Source organism: Heterodontus francisci, unplaced genomic scaffold (assembly GCF_036365525.1).
Source record: "Heterodontus francisci isolate sHetFra1 unplaced genomic scaffold, sHetFra1.hap1 HAP1_SCAFFOLD_737, whole genome shotgun sequence".
Taxonomy (NCBI): Eukaryota; Metazoa; Chordata; class Chondrichthyes; order Heterodontiformes; family Heterodontidae; genus Heterodontus; species Heterodontus francisci.
This window is the reverse complement of record NW_027140112.1, coordinates 48,077-65,931: the sequence shown is the minus strand read 5'-3', so window position 1 is coordinate 65,931 and position 17,855 is coordinate 48,077. Positions and strand designations below refer to the sequence as shown.

At 42.8% G+C, this 17,855-nt stretch overlaps 2 non-coding genes across 2 annotated transcripts; one reads left to right on the top strand and one right to left on the bottom strand.

Moving 5' to 3' along the window:
* The first annotated feature begins 2,215 nt into the window (after positions 1-2,215).
* On the top strand, positions 2,216-2,310 carry trnai-uau (transfer RNA isoleucine (anticodon UAU)). The gene is made up of 2 exons: positions 2,216-2,253; positions 2,275-2,310. It is a non-coding gene; the product is annotated as a tRNA-Ile (tRNA).
* Positions 2,311-13,729: 11,419 nt separating this feature from the next.
* On the bottom strand, positions 13,730-13,812 carry trnas-uga (transfer RNA serine (anticodon UGA)). The gene has a single exon. It is a non-coding gene; the product is annotated as a tRNA-Ser (tRNA).
* Between the last annotated feature and the right edge of the window lie 4,043 nt (positions 13,813-17,855).

The following is a 17,855-nucleotide window of genomic DNA, read 5'->3' as shown; positions in this document are numbered from 1 at the left end:
GGGACAGGACGTCAGAAATGCTCCATCCATCAATATTGGCGACCACGCTCTGGAAGTGGTTCAAGAGTTCAGCTGCCTGGGCTCAACTATCACCAGTAACCTGTCTCTCGATGCACAAATCAACAAGCGCATGGGAAAGGCTTCCACTGCTATGTCCAGACTGACCAAGAGAGTGTGGGAAAATGGCGCACTGACACGGAACACAAAGTTCCAAGTGTATCAAGCCTGTATCCTCAGTACCTTGCTCGACAGCAACGAGGCCTGGACAACGTATGTCAGCCAAGAGCGAAGTTTCAATTCATTCCATCATCGCTGCCTCCGGAGAATCCGTGGCTTCAAGTGGCTGGATCGGATCTCCAACACAGAAGTCCTCGAGGCGGCCAACATCCCCAACTTATACACCCTACTCAGCCAGTGGCACTTGAGATGGCTTGGCCATGTGAGCTGCATGGAAGATGGCAGGATCCACAAGGACACATTGTACAGTGAGCTCGTCACTGGTATCAGACCCACCAACCGTCCATGTCTCCGCTTTAAACATGTCTGCAGACGCGACATGAAGTCCTGTGACATGGATCACAAGTCGTGCGAGTCAGTTGTCAGTGATCTCCAGAGCTGGTGGGCAGCCATAAAGGCGGGGCTAACGTGTGGCGAGTCAAAGAGACTTAGCAGTTGGCAGTAAAAAAGTCAGAAGTGCAAGGGGAGAGCCAACTACGTAACAGCCCCGACAACCAATTTTATCTGCAGTACCTGTGGAAGAGTCTGTCACTCTCGAATTGACCTTTTTCGCCACTCCAGGCGCTGTTCCACAAACCACTGACCACCTCCAGGCGCTTACCCATTGTCTCCCAAGACAAGGAGGCCAAAGAAGAAGATCGTTAATACTCCACACGTTAAGTCACAAAGCCTTAAGGCTTGTCTTTTTTACGTTGCTTGTCTCCTTCCCACTATTTTTCACTGTGGCCCTGTTTGATTCACGCCCTTGATTTCTCTGCCTATCACTTTTCTTATTCCCCTTAATGTCTTTTGTTCTTGTCCTTGATCCCCCTTCCTCTGACTCCTTGCAAAGTTTCCAATCCCCCTGCCATTTTAGTTCAATCCCCCCCCAACCACTCGAGCAAACACTCCCCCTGGTACATACCTTTGTGTTAGGTGAGACGTCATCTCATGGAGCATTTTCCCCCTCTTTCCCATTGCCTCCAGTTTAGCTCGGGCTCCTTGATCCCATACTAGGTCTAATGTTATCTTGATGTCAATTTCAGTCACTGTCACCTCTTGAATACAGCTCTATTTTCCATGTTTGGTCAAGGTTGTAATGAAGTCTGGAATTGAGTGCCCCTGGTGGAACCCAAACTGAGCATCGGTCAGCGATGTGTTACTGAGTAAATGTTTATTGATAGCACTGTCAACGATACCTTCCACAACTTTGCTGATGATTGAGAGTAGACTGATGGGGTAGTTAATGGGCGGATTGGACTTTTCCCGATTTTTGTAGACAGGACATAGCTGGGCAAATTGCGCATTGTCAGGAAGATGTGCTTTTTGCAATTGAACTTAAACAGCTTCTCTCAGGCCACAGCTGGTTCGAGAGCACAGATCTTCAGTATGACAGTTGGAATTGTGTCAGGGCCCATCGTGTTTTCTATCTTCAGTGCTTTCACCCGTCTCTTGATAGCACGTGGATTTAATGGAATTCTCTCGAGGCTGGCATCAATGATGATAAGGACCAATCTTCTCTTCAACCCAGGACCGAATCCGCTTCCACCACACACTCGGTATTGGACAAAGCTTTGGCCCCAGCACTGATCCTTGAGGCACTCCACGAGTTGCAGTCTGATATCTTGAAAATGCTCCATTTATCCCTACTTGTTGTTTTCTGTCTGTTAACATCCAAGTCCTCCTTGCATGTTAATATATTACTTCGATTCCATGAGCCTTTATCTAGAGTATTAATCTTCGATAGTATCTTACCGAATGCCTTTTGGAAATCCAATTATACTACATTCCTGTCCTTTCAGTTACATCCTCAGAATTCTGGAATAAATCTGTCAATCAAGATTTCCATTCGGTAAAAACATGTTGACTTCGTTTGATCAGAGAATGATTTTCCCAGTGCTTGTTAATACTTCCTTTGTGATAGATTCGGACATTTTCCAGACGACTGATGTTCAGCTAACTTGCCTGTAATTCCCCATACTACATGTTGAGTAATGTGGCTCCTGTGGCGCAATCGGTAAGCGCGTGGTACTTATACAACAGTGCAATTAATGAGCTATGCTGAGGTTGTGAGTTCGAGCCTCACCTGGAGCACAAAATTTTAGACACGGGGAGCAATGAGCAACAGCTGTCCTGTGCAGAAAGCAGTCATTCGTTCGTCTGAACTGGCCAGAAGAAGGAGAACAATAAAACTGTGATGTGACATCAAAGGAACAGGAGCCACGTGCGGTGAGCACTGCAAAACTTCATAGTTATTTCCAGCAGAGAAGGAGACAACTCGGTCCATGCCATCTCTGCACAGAGCAACGCAGTCAGGCTCGATGCCCATAGCCCTGCAAGTCTGCTTTTCTCAGAATTCCTCCTGAAGGCATTGATCATTTCTGCTTCCACCACTCTTGTGGGCAGCGAGTTCCAGGTCATTATCACCTGAAATATAAAAACAGTGCTTCCTCATACTCCCTCACATCCTTTTTTTCCACAGAACTGGCAATTTGTGGTCGCTACTCCTTGTGCAGTCTGTTAATGGGAACAATGTTTCCTTGTCTAACTTATCCAAGCCTGTCATAATCTGGTACACTTCCATTAAATCTCCCCTCAATCTCTTTTGTTCTAAGGAGAACAACCCCAGCTCTGCCAACCTAAAATAAAAGCAAGATACTGCGGATGCGAACCTAACCTTGTAACTAAATTGCTCCATCCCTGGAACCCTTCTGCTAAATCTCCTCTGAACCCTCTCAAGGACCCTCATATAATAGAACATAGTACATAGAACAGTGCAGCACAGTACAGGCCCTTCGGCCCACGATGTTGTGCCCACACTTTTACCTACTCGAAGATCAAACTACCTACATACCCTTCATTCTACTATCATCCATGTACCTATCCAAGAGTTGCTTAAATGTCCCTAATGTATCTGCTTCTACTACCACCGCTGGCAGTGCATTCCACGCACCCACCACTCTCCGTGTAAAGAACCTACCTCTGACATCTCCTCTAAACCTTCCTCCTGTCACCTTAAAATTATGCCCCCTGGTGATAGCCCTTTCTGCCCTGGGAAAAAGTCTCTGGCTATCCACTCTATCTATGCCTCTCATCATCTTATACACCTCTATCAAGTCACCTCTCATCATTCTTCGCTCCAATGAGAAAAGCCCGAGCTCCCTCAACCTTTCTGCATAAGACATACCCTCCAGTCAAGGCAGCATCCTGGTAAATCTCCTCTGCAAACTCTCTAAAGCTTCCACATCCTTCTTATAATGAGGCGACCAGAACTGAACACAATATTCCAAGTGTGGTCCAACCAGGGCTTTATAGAGTTGCAGCATAACCTCGCTGCTCTTAAACTCAATCCCCCTGTTAATGAAAGCCAACACACCATAAGCCTTCTTAACAAACCTATCAACTTGGGTGGCACCTTTGAGGGATCTATGGACATGGACCCCAAGATCCCTCTGTTCCTCCACACTGCCAAGAATCCTGTCTTCAAGCCTGTATTCTGCATTCAAATTCGACCTTCCAAAATGAATCACTTCACACTTTTCCAGGTTGAACTCCATCTGCCACTTCTCAGCCCAGCTCTGCATCCTGTCAATGTCCCGTTGCAACCGACAACAGCCTTCCACACTATCCACAACTCCAGCAACCTTTGTGTCATCGGCAAAATTACTAACCCAACCTTCCACTTCCTCATCCAAGTCATTTATAAAAATCACAAAGAGCAGAAGTCTCAGAACAGATCCCTGCAGAACACCACTGGTCACCGAGCTCCAGGCTGAATACTTTCCACCTACTACCACACTCTGTCTTCTATGGGCCAGCCAATTCTGTATCCAGACAGCCAAATTTCCCTGTATCCCATGCCTCCTTACTTTCTGAATGAGCCTACCATGGGGAACCTTATCAAACGCCGTGCTAAAATCCATATACACTACATCCACTGCTCTTCCTTCATCAATGTGTTTTGTCACATCCTCAAAGAATTCAATAAGGCTTGTGAGGCATGACCTGCCCCTCACAAAGCCATGCTGACTGTCTCTAATCAAATTATGCTTTGACAAATAATCATAAATCCTGTCTCTCAGAATCCTCTCCAATAATTTGCCCACCACCAAGGTAAGACTGACTGGTCTGTAATTCCCAGGGTTATCCCTATTCCCTTTCTTGAACAAGGGAATAACATTTGCCACCCTCCAATCATCTTGTACCACTCCAGTGGACAGTGAGGCCGCAAAGATCATCAAAGTTCTCCCTGTGTGTTCGTGGGTTTCCTCCGGGTGCTCCGGTTTCCTCCCACATGCCAAAGATTTGCAGGTTGATAGGTTAATTGGCCATTATAAATTGCCCCTAGTATAGGTAGGTGATAGGGAAATATAGGGACAGGTGGGGATGTGGTAGGAATATGGGATTAGTGTAGGATTAGTATAAATGAGTGGTTGATGGTCGGCACAGACTCGATGGGCCGATGGGCCTGTTTCAATGCTGTATCTCTAAACTAAACTGAATCATCGCCAATGGCAAGGCAAATTCTTCCCTCGCTTCCTGTAATAACCTTGGGTATATCCCTTATGGCCCTGGGGACTTATCTATCATCATGTCTTTCAAAATTTCCAGCACATCCTCCTTCTTAACATCAAACTGTTCGAGCATATCAGCCTGTTCCACGCTGTCCTCACAAACGACAAGGTCCCTCTCACAAGTGAATACTGAAGCAAAGGATTCATTAAGGACCTCCCCTACCTATATCGTTCTTGAAATGTGGTGACAAGAGCAGGACAGAGTTGTGGATAACCAGAGCTTTATAAAGGTTCACCATAATTGTACTGAGTACTTCTTTTTATTAAGCCTAAGATTCCTTATGCTTTACTAACTATTCTCTCAGTATATCTTGCCACCTTCAAAGATCTATGCGCCAGGACTCCCAGGTCACTCTGTTCCAGCACGCTCTTTCGAACTATGCTATTATGTCTACATTGCCTCTTCTTAATTCTTCTGTCAAAATGCATCACTTCACACTTGTGAGGATAAAATTCTATCTGCCACCATTCTGTCCATTCTACTGTCCTATCTATGGCCTGTTGTAGGCTGTTCATATTATGCTCACTGGTTGCTGCAGCTCCAAGTTTGGTGTCATCATCAAATTTTGAAATTGTGCTATCTATTCCTGGATTCACGTCATTTACATGAAGAACAAAAATCAGCACTGACCCTTGGGGAACATCACTATCTAACATCCTGCAGTCTGAAAAACAACCATTTTCTTTGACTTGTTGTTTTCAGTCCTTAAGCCAATATTTTATCCAACTGGACACTGACCGTCCTATTCCATGAGTCACAATTTTATTAACAAGCCTTTAATGTGGTACCTTATCAAATATTTTATTTAAATCCATATAAACAACATTCAGCACACTCCCTTCATCAAAATTCTCCTTTACTTCATAAAAAAATTCAATTAAATTAGTCATGCATGATCTGTCTTTTACAAATCCATGCTGGTTATTTTAATTACCTCGAACGTCTCTACGTGTAAATTGATATTTTCCCTGACTATTGTTACGAAAATCATACCCACTACTGATGTTAAACCAACTGGCCTGTAATTGCTAGGACTGACCTTACACATTTCTTGGCACCTTCTCTGGCACCTTCTATCCTGACTCAAATTTCCAGAACTTGTGGAAAGACCTTGACCCATCTTGGACTGAGTCTGAGGAGAGGTTTCTCCAACAGAGGCTGATTTTGACCTTGAGCTACATTTGAAATTTCCATTTCATCAGACATGTCTCTCTAACTGTGCCTTGGATCTGAACTCAAACATTTTCTTGCACAAGTTTCTGGCATGATTTGTGTTTGAGTAACTATTGGTGCTCAACTCGTAACAAAACTATCTGATTTATCAGACACATTTGATTCTTTCCAACTTCCTTCTTTTTTTTTGCGAACCTCTGAAGGTAAAAACTGAACTATATGTCCAAACCTAACTTTTCCACTACCAAACATCTTGACTAAATATGTACGAGGACCACATCGTCCACCACTCTTCCTGGTCGCCACTTCAACCACTTGTGATGATGAATCTTCACTCTCACCTTCTGGTTCAACTTCAGAATTCTTTCTCCCACGCTACCCCGATCATGACTCTCTTTCTGTCTTGATTGTTTTTCTTCTACTGACAGTGCTAAATGTGGCTTCAGCAATGAAAACCTCATTCTGGCCTGTCTATTGAGAAACAGGTCCCTCATAATTTTATACACCTCCATTACATCTCCCCTTAACTTCCTCTGTCCCAAGGAATACAAACTCAGCCTTATCCAATCTTTCCTCAAAGCTCATCTGCATGTAAATGAAGTTCAGGATGAGTTTCAGTGTTTTTCTCCCTGAATCGAATGAATCCGATCATTGTCATTGGAATCCTTTTAGACGTGGATCCGATGCTATTTGTCCCCCAGGAAGTGACCATTCTCATTCTGTGACAGAGACGTTTTTTGTTTTGTACAAAAGCTGCACTGGAACTTCCCACTTTCAAAGTATTATCATTTACTGTACATTAGGCTGCATCTACAGACTTGTCTCTCACATGTCCAGTGATTCGGAGGACACTTGTAAATCAGGAATTGTGACATTCACTACAGCGTGCTGGAGAAAGATACAGTTTGAGTGCGGGTGACAGTGGTGGAGGAATGGAGAGCTGGGATTCGCCCGTGAAAGCAGCAACAACGTTTAAAACAATCACAGTGAACATGGAGCTCTAACCCATGACCATGAAGTTAAGAATCTCATGCTCTATTGACTGAGGTAACTGGGCAAACCACGGTGGCGTTGCCATATCTCTCATTAAAGTGAGATAACTGTTGGTTTCCTTCTGGTGCCTCAGCTTTTTTTGTGTTCCAAGATGTAAAAGGAAATTGATCAACAAAAGCCCAAGGATGCAATACATTCCACTCAATCATCAATAACATCATTCCCATCTTCCACTTTTTAGCTGCACCTCCTTCCAAAGATTGCAATCCATTTTACTGAGGAATTGTTCTGGGATTTATTGTTTACCTACGTTGTGTCCTCATTTTGATATGAGATTCTCTTCAATATCCACCACAAATTCAATTGCAAACCTAACAGACAAACACGAAAAACACAAATCCCATGGTGCTCACTTTCAGATACAGAACAGTCAGCTTTAAATAACATGAACACATTTTACATGGGAACGATTTCGAAACTTGTTACTATTGCTTGTGACTCATTCATTGTGCTCATTGTATGAGGATGTTTGGCCCGGGCTGTAGTGTCCCGTGTCCCACGCATGTACAGTAACCCTCTGATTGATTTGTTGTTTTCTGTTGACAGTGGGTGATTGGAGAGTGTGGGTTTAGAATATTGCTGCTTGTCCCGGTCTCACTGACTGTGGCGTTGGGAATGGGTGAATAATTGATGTAACTGTTTCCATGTGCGACATAAAGCTTTGACCGGCTGTTATTAACCGAGGTAGCATGGAATGATCCTTTAATAATGGCTCACAAATTTGAACAGAAATCAGCTGTAATGTTCAACGTTGAGGGTGACTTTCTGCTCTGACAGGGGTAGAAAGGAAATTGAGTGAAAGACGCTGTGAACAGCTTGAGTGCACAGAACTGCACAGAGGAAAAGCAATCAACCTGGGGAGCAAAACCAGAATGTTAAACTGTTATTTTAAATTAGCACGAGGTGATTTTTTTTCGAAGTCATCTTTAAATGATCTATAAATGATTCGAAGCTCATGACATTCTGGCTATTTCAGCAGCCGTGTTGAAAACATCAAATGTTTTTGCTTTTGACGTCTTCAATCTTCTGGAAAATATAATTCAGGAATGTGAGATTCCAGATATGTGGATAGACTGGAGAAGCTGGGGTTGTTCATCTTCGAGCAGAGAAGGAGAGAGGAGAATTGATCGAATGCTTAAATGAAGGGTTTAGATCCAAGAATTAAAGAGGAACTGTTTCTATTGGCTGAAGGATTGAAGATCCAGAGAGTACAGATTGAAAAATTTTGGCAGAAGAAGAGGTGACATCGAGATCTGCTGAAAGATCACTGACCTGAAACATTAACTCTGTTTCTCACTCCACAGGTGCTGGCGAACCTGCTGAGTATTTCCATCACTTTCTGCTTTTATTTCAGATTTTCAGCAACCACAGTCTTGTTACTTTTCTACTAAACTTCAACCCAAGTTGGGCGAGTTTATTTTTAACTTTGCTGTTGCTTTTATGACCGAACTCCATTTACCAGGCATAATGCTTTATTGCATGCAGTTGTAGCCGAGTGGTTAAGATGAAAACTTAACAATCTGTTGTGAATTCTGTGTGAGTGCTCGTGTCCTGCTGTCTACCTTTCTGATTATTTCAAAGTTTAACCAGGTCCCTGCAGAACCAATCATCAATTACAGGTAATAAAATCCTGCACCTTTCAATCCCTCCAGGATTTTCTCATTTGCATTTCAAAATTTACGTTTAGAAATGGAACAAAAATTTGCCAAATTGGAGACACTTTCTTTCTGGCTGTCTGTCTCTCTTTAGGCCTCCCTCACTCTCGGTGCACAAATCTGTGTGTTTCGTTCTATGTGTGTCAATGTTGTTCAGATCCCCGAGGAGGTGACTGGATTTTTACCTTCATAAACTTGATTTATTTCAGTTGTATAGAGTTATTTTAACATGTTACAGAGGAAAATAACAGGGTTAAAATAATACAAGACGAGATTGTCTCTTTCTGCATTTTCCAGAGCGGAGACTGTTCAGCGATTCAATGCCCGTGTGTTACAAAGCAGAGGATGATTGAAATTTTTACTGAGCAACATTTAAACAGATAGAGAACGAGAAATCATAGTCTCGTGGTTAAGATAATAAACACATCGAGATAATGAATTAATAAACAAAAAAAGAAGAATTTCAAATCGCACGGACATTTGGAATTGTTTCCACTGCTGCCAGGTCTCACAGTGAACAGGAAAATAAACGTTCACTCACAACTTTTACCAGAACGGAGAGGTTAAAACAAACAGGAAAACCTCGAGAACAGAGAATGCTGGAAGGTGACCTGATAGAATTTGGGAAGCTTTGTCCCTGTTTCATCAGGAATTAGAGGCGAATTTATTCACTCTGCTTCAGGTTTACATTTACTGAACCGGAATCAAACAAACAATAAGATTTTTACAGACCTGTAAATAAAGTTTCCATATTGAGATGTAATTCTTAAGATCATATTTTGGCATCTGCTGAATCAGTATTTTTGTCGAACTCTCTGTCTCTCTCTGTCATGAGATTACAGAAGAAACCACACTTCAAAAGTACTTTATTGACTGTAAAGTGCTTTGTGAGATCCTGATGACGTGAAAGGCGCTGTTTAAATGTACATCTTTGTGTCTTTTCTTGCTTTCTGTCTGTCAATCTCAATGAAGTAAAATATGGAATTGTGGAGTGAATCTGTTCCTTTCAGCATCTACTCCAGACTCTATTGATCTCTCTGTCATTCTCTTTCTCCTTTTCTCTCTTTGTTCCTCTCTCCTCAGTGATTGTCTGGAATAAAACTCCTTCCTCTGGGGCTGCTGGATGAACCCAGGTCTGGTAACAGTCCGATACTTGTCCTGATGCTTCGGTATGGAATGTACAAGTGTACAAGTGTGGGTTGTAGTTTTTGTTTTCTTATTAGTTCAGTGGTTCAGTTGCTATATGGGGAGGTTGCACATTTTCAAGACATCAAAATGTTTCATGATGCAGCTTTATCTGAAAATACAACAGGCAATATTAGCAGAGTTAAATAATGCAAGAGGGGATGTTCTCGTTAATAATTTGTCTTGAGCAGAGATCATTGCATCATGAAGTGCCCTCACACGACACAGTGATAGATAAGTGTAGTTTTAACTTAATTTAATACCGATTTCCTTTCGTGTTGCTCAATGACACTGCTTTATAGCTACATCAAATTCAATCCAATGTTTATCAATGTGGAAATTAAGATTCAATATTTATGTATAATTCTGAAGATTCTGAAGTCCATAAAGTATAGATGGAGCAAAATTCTTACAGTGCATTCAGGAGAATTTTTAGCCAATGCTGAGAAAACCCAGCAAGAGAAGGGGCAGTTCTGGACGTAGTGTTAAGGAAAAAACCTGTGCAGGTGGAAGGGGTATCAGTGGGAGAGCATTTTAGCGGCAGTGATCATAATTCAGCTGGATTTAGCGTAGTTAGAAAAGGATACAGATAGACCAAGAGTTAAAATTTTAAATGTGAGAAGGTCACTTTTACTCATCGGAGATTTGATTTGTTAAAAGAGGACTGGAAACAGCTATTTGCAGGTAAATCAGTGTCAGAGCAGTGGGAGGCATTCAAGGAGAAGCTAAGAGAGTTCAGAACAAATATTCTCCTACTAAAAAAAAGATGGGACTCAAAAATGTAGGCTCCTTCAGAGGTCAGAATCCCACCTGACCGGGAATGTAATCTGGTCTGCAGTGGAAAAAGCACCGAATTCTCATCACTGGAGCACCTGGGAATCTGCCAGACTTCACTGCAAGCGAGCTGCTCCACGCTGCTTTTGCTATTTCTTCACTTCAGCCCACTTCCACCACAGATTGGTTTCTCATTAAAACAATCCAATGTTCAGCTAGAACACAAAAGACTTGTCCCGGCAATGACAGCACAGAATGTGTTAACAAGAGCATAAAGCTGAAGATGTACAAGTTTCAATTTCCAAGATGCACCAACCTCATCAATGCAGCTCCTGTGAAATGTGCAAAGCAACACACTGCCGTCATACATCAATAGAAACAACTGACACACATCAAATTCTGCCAGTTTCATGTGGGATCTCCTTCTTCCTCTTTCACTGCTTTTCCTCCTGATCCTTCTGCTCCTCCAGCTCCCAGGTGAATTAGTTACTTCATGTGAACATACCAGATTCAGGAATCCCAGCTTTACCTGGAAAGCAGGGAGTGGGAATGAAAGATGGAGGACATTGAGAAGCGATGGATTTTGCAGATAACAGGATAAACACGCACTGTGATCTCATCTTCCTGCTTCTTCCAGATACTGAACACTGGAATGTGCAAGAGTTGTTCCCATTAGCAATTATCCCCAGTCACACTCTCCTTCCAATCTTTTACCCGTTGCTTAGATTTCAAACTGTGCATAATTGCTCACTGGCTTTCAATGTGAAGTAAGCGGAGCTGCGAGAAGCTAATGTTGTTCAGCAGATGTAACTCAGGAAGATGCCTAACAGGCCGATGATAACAGTGAATGTTTTGATGAGCTGAGCTGCAGTGAAGGGTTGGCACCATTTAAAATGTCATTCAGCAGGTCTGCTTCCAAAGCTGGTGATCGAAATGACAAGAAAACTTCTCACTGAATTTCTTTCGAATCATAATGTCAAAAGTCAAGGACACAAATTCGGAAAGTGTATTTTGCTGCAATGTGTTGTAAGATGGTAGAATAACTTTGAAGGCAGCAGCAGTGGTGTTTGGAAACATACAATTACAGAAAGGTACAGCACAGAAGGAGGTCATTCTGTCCAGTGTGATTCTCTGACAGAGCAGTTGTGATTGGTTGATCAGGAATGATATTTGTGCAGTTTGAACAGCAAGCAGAAAAAGCTGCCCCATTGCCTGCCACCCATATTTTCCTTGCCCCACCCTCCCTTTCATCAATACATTACTCTGTGTTGTAATTTATCACAGCCCTTCACATGTTCCCTTTAACTTTCCGAGCTCTGTCATCGACCTGTCACATCTCTGAATTCTTCAGTTCTGGTGCATAATCACTGATCTGAACCTTTAATTGTGTTTCCCTCTCTCCACAAGTAAGGCCAGAGGTGCTGACCATTTATGCTTTTAAAAAACAATTTAAATGGAAATCATGTTTGTGAGTTGTCAGGGCAGCAAGAACTGACAATTTCTTGGCCAGGAATCGAACCCAGGTCGTTGCATTAAGTGTATTGAACTCCAACCATTCGACCACCAGTGAAGCTCACCTATTGCTTTTCCCTTTTCTTCATTTCCAGCAGACTGATTTTTGTAAAAGCAAAATACTGCAGATGCTGGAAATCTGAAATAAAAACAAGAAATGCTGGAACCACTCAGCAGGTCTGGCAGCATCAGTGGAAAGAGAAGCATAGTTAACGTTTCGGGTCAGTGACCCTTCTTCGGAACTAGCAAATATTAGAAATGTCAAAGATTATAAGCAAGTGAGGCGGGGGTGGGGCAAGAGATAATAAAGGAGAAGGTGTAGATTGGACAAGGCCAAAAAGCTGACCAAAAGATCATGGAGCAAAGGCAAACAATATGTTAATGGTGTGTTGAAAGACAAAGCATTAGAACAAATAGGTTGTTAACGGACTGAAAGGTGAACAGCAGCAAGTACAAACATGAAAAAAAAAAGTGGGTAAGCAAACTGAACAAACTAAGATGAAATGAAATAAACATTGAAAAAAATTGTAAAAAAGAAAAAAGAACTGAAACTAAAAGTAAAATGGGGGGCCACTGATGCTCTGAAATGATTGAACTCAATGTTCAGTCCGGCAGGCTGTGGTGTGCCTAATTGGTAAATGAGATGATGTTCATTGGAACATTGCAGCAATCCCAGGACAGAGATGTGAGCATGAGAGCAGGGGGTGTGTGTTGAAATGGTAAGCAACTGGAAACTCAGGGTCCTGCTTGCAGACTGAGGGAGGGTGTTCAGCAAACCAGTCACCCAGTCTGCGTTTGGTCTCCCCAATGTAGAGGAGACCACATTGCGAGCAGCGAATACAGTATACTACATTGAAAGATGTAAAAGTAAATCACTGCTTCACCTGAAAGGAGTGTTTCGGGCCTGGGATAGTGAGGAGAGAGGAGGTAAATGGGCAGGTATTACACCTCCTGCGATTGCAGGGGAAGGTCCCATGGGATGGGGACCAGGTGGTAGGGGTAATGGAGGAGTGGAGCAGGGTGTCGTGGAGGGCATGATCCCTTCAGAATGCTGACAGGGGAAGGGAGGGGAAGATGCATTTGGTAGTGGCAAATGTTGTAAAAACAGGCTGATTTTTGTGTTTATTTCTTACCTTTTGTTCAGCTTCACAATATCTGTTTGAAGTGTACAAAATCATGAGAGGTATAGACAGAGTGGATGGCAAGAAGCTTTTTCCCAGTGTGGGGGATTCAATTACAAGGGGACACGAGTTCAAAGTGAAAGGGGAAAGGTTTAGGGGGCAAATGCGTGGAAATTTCTTTACGCAGAGGGTGGTGGGTGCATGGAATGCATTGCCAGTGGAGGTGGTAGACGCGGGCACGATAGCGTCTTTTCAGATGTATCTAGACAGATACATGAATGGGCAGGAAGTAAAGAGATACAGACCCTTAGAAAATAGGCGGCATGTTTAGATAGAGGATTTGGATCGGCGAAGGCTTGGAGGGCCGAAGGGCCTGTTCCTGTGCTGTAATTTTCTTTGTTCACACATTTGAACATTTCTAATCAGCAAATGGAGCAGCCGACTCGAGGAAAATGACACCAACTTCGCTGTGAGCAAAGTTCGAACCTGCGCGGGGAAACCCCCATTGGATTTCAAGTCCAAAACCTTAACCACTCAGCCATCACAGCACAATAAGAATGTGCCTTTGTATTTAATTATCGGTACAATGCTTTATACAATTGCCTTCGACTGCACATATTCTGGGAATCATTGTCTTTGAGCCTTGAATTGCATTACATTACATTACATTACTTGAGGTTGTTTTCGTTGGAGAGAAGGAGGAGGAGAGGTGACTTAATAGAGACATATAAGATATTCAGAGGGTTAGATAGGGTGGATAGTGAGAGTCTTTTTCCTCGGATGGTGATGGCAAACACGAGGGGACATTGCTTTAAGTTGAGGGGTGATAGATATAGGACAGATGTCAGAGGTAGTATCTTTACTCAGAGAGTAGTAGGGGCATGGAACGCCCTGCCTGCAACAGTAGTAGACTCATCAACTTTAAGGGCATTTAAGTGGTCATTGGATAGTCATATGGATGAAAATGGAATAGTGTAGGTCAGATGGTTTCACAGGTCAGCGCAACATCGAGGGCCGAAGGGCCTGTACTGTGCTGTAATGTTCTAATGTTCTAATGTTCTAATTACATCTCCCATTTGATGTGAAAATTTACATGATGGAATGAGTGAATTTTACAGCACAGAAGGAAGCCTCTCGACCCGCTGAGCCTGTGCCAGCTCTTTGGAAGATCAGTCAGTTTAATCCCACAATCCAGCTTTTCCCCATCACCCTGGAAATCAGTCCTCTTTTCTTCTCGCTATTCTCTGTTTTATATCCCTCAGATAATTATGTATCCAGGCTGTCACTGGTTCTTTAATTCCATCACTTTAATTTTTCTAACAAGTTGATGATGTGGTATTTCACCAAATGACTTTTGAAAATCCATCTCCACAACAGCAACCACATTACCACTGCCCTCATCAAATGTCTCCGTTCCTTCATCAAAGAACACAGTTCATGAGAAAAACACCAACTGCCACGAAATCAAAACCCAGTTCCTCAAGTCACATCCGTTGTCTCAGAAAATTCCCCAAATAAATATTATCAGCATTCCGACTCTGTCCTTCCTCAGTGTAGCCCTGCTTTTGTCGTGTGTGTCTGCCGAGCGGTCACTTAGACCGAAATGTATGGACTGAGTTCAAGGCCCAAATGAACATTGGTGCGAATGGAGCATGTGCAACTTAGAATTAGTGGTGGTCACCCAGAAAGGCTTTAAGAGAAAAAGGCTATAAAAAAAACATGAAAGTGAATGTTACAGTCGGCGAAGCTGCAGTAAAATGAAATGGAAGGAAGTCAGTATTAATAGTGGAAGGAATAATCTGAGAGAAGAGGTGGGTTTGAATTTTGGAGCCTGAAGCACAGGCATGTGTAAGTGCGATGATGTAAAAGGAGGCAATAGTTTTCATCCATCAAGAAGAAATACATTTTCATGGAGTAAAGATTGGTTCTTTGCTGCATTCCATTATCAGGTACAGCAGCCGATTTAAGACATAAAACAAGCTCTGTCTTGATCGGTGTTGCTGTGACCACAACACAGAGTATTTACCATTATACAGTCACAGTCCCACTCAATCAGCTGCGATAGTCGAACATGGATTGTTCGACAAAGATCTTTCCACGAAAGCTAACAGACCTGCTGAATATTTCCAACATCTTCTGCTTTTATTTTCAACTTTACATCTAAGTAGCTTTTCTGACGATATAACACAAGTTATGACAGCATTGGAATTGGAAACCCCGTCGCTCATAAGACTGGAACATAAATCCACATAACCACGCGAATAGAGATTAAATTCTGGCACTGATGACTGGTAATTAAAAGTGAGTTTTCTTGCTGTGCGCTCTCTGAGTCCAGGGCTTTGTAATGAGAATGAAGGAAATATGAGAACTTTCTGAGCCGTGTTCCTGGGACGATGTGGCCGAGAGGTTCAGTCGACGGCCCATGAATCCATTACATCTGCACACATGGTTTTGAATTCCATCCTCATGGTTATTGTGTTGAAGAAGAATGTGTTCTTTTATTCCTTTTATCAACACATCCAAGATTCCTGAATCTGAGTTCCATCCTTCCCCAGGCCGCAGTGGGGGAGTTATGTATTGCTGCCTTACTCTGTTTGCTCAAATCTACAAAACCATCATTTCAGCCCAAACACTTCCTGCAGGGAGATGTGGAGAGTATAAGATCGGAGCTATGTGAAGTATCAAAGTGGATCATTGTATCCTGGTGAAAGGAATATCTCTCCACAGATGCTGCCTGACCTGCTGAATGTTTCCAGCAGTGTCTGTTTTTAATATTCTGCTTTCACGTAAACGGTTTCCTTTTTTTTGTTTACTTGTCCCAAGTGGGTGGCACAGTGGTGCAGTGGTTAGCAGCGCAGCCTCACAGCTCCAGCAAACTGGGTTCAATTCTGGGAGCTGCCTGTGTGGAGTTTGCATGTTCATCCTCTGTCGGCGTGTGTTTCCTCTGCATGCAATGGTTTCCTCCCACATGCCAAAGACTTGCACGTTGATAGGTAAATTGGCCATCATAAATTGCCCCTAGTATTGGTAGGTGGTAGGGAAATATATAGATAGGTGGGGATGTGGTAAGAATATTGAATTAGTGTAGGATTGTGGGTGGTTAATGGTCAGCACAGACTCGGTGGGCCGAAGGGCCTGCTTCAGTGCTGTATCTCTAAATAAGTAAGTGTGCAGCTCCAGGCACACCCTATCTGTGTGCTTCTCACACACACAAGTTTGCTCTTTATTTTCCTGCACATGCTGTAAAGTCAGCCGTTTCCACACACATCGATCTGTGCCATGGCTTACAAAACACTTTTCTCATAGTTTCAGAGAGTCTAAGTGTTTCTTAGTGAATTCACAAGGACATGGGGATTATAGAGGCTGAGAGGGAATATAAGGGGTTAATATGTTAACCAGAGGATCTAAAGACTATAAGTGTGTACAGTGACAGTAAGGGATTCTCAGAGTATATCAAAGAAATAACAGAGCATATTAGAGAAGATCATGAGCTAAAGGAGATTCAAAGTGTTTAAGGAAGGGTCAGGATCTATCAGATAGGATAGAGAACGCTCAGGATGTATTAAAGAGGATAACGCATGATCAGATTACATCAGATATCCCCATCCTCAATGATGGGGGAGCCCAGCACATCAGTGCAAAGGACAAGGCTGAAGCATTTGCATCCATCTTCAGCCAAAACTGCTGAGTGGATGTTCCATCTTGGCCTCGTTTTGATGTCGCCAGCATCACAGATGCCAGTCATCAGTTAATATGATTCACTCCACGTGATATCAAGAATCGGCGGAAGGCATTAGATACTGCAAAGGCCCTGAAAACATTCCGAAAATAGAATTGAAGACCTGTGCTTCAGAACTTGCCGCTCCCCTAGCCAAGCTGTTCCAGTACAGCTACAATACTGGCATCTACATGGCAATGTGGAAATTGCTCAGGTATGTCCTGCACACAAAATGCAGGACAAATCCAACCCGGTCATTTACCACCCGATACACTCTCGGTGTATATGGCTGTTAGTTCACTCTTTAGGAGTCAATGTGGTTTACATTTTGTAACTTTGCAGCAGACATGTTTGCTGTTCCTTCCTCCTGTTCCTCCTTGATTATTTCTGCCTGTGTGTAACTGAGGCTGCGTTTGTAGGTAGGTCTTGTCCAGGTGTCCTCATCACACAGATTGCAGCACTTACTCTACTTCCAGTACTTTGTCTGGTGGCCTTCCTGCTTACAGCTGCTTTGTATTTGGCCGCCACGTGTCCAGAATCTCCACATCACTGAACTTCCTCAGCCCTGGGCATGATGCAAGGTGAAGAACCGTGAAGCAGTTTTGGAAAGTATTTGCACTTGGGAGTGCGAAAAATCGAAAGGAATGAGAATAAAATCTAGTCTCCAGCTTTGTGAATCTTTAGAAATGCTTTGGGAAATGGAGTTGTTAATTTATTTTGAGGTTGTTCTTGGAACAGAGATTGCTGAGGGGAGATCTGATTGAAATGTACAAAATGTTGAGGGGTAGAGTGGAGGTGAATGGCCTATTTATTTTTGCAGAGAGGTCAATGACTCGGGGCATAGATTTAAAATGATTGGTAGAAAAATTAGAG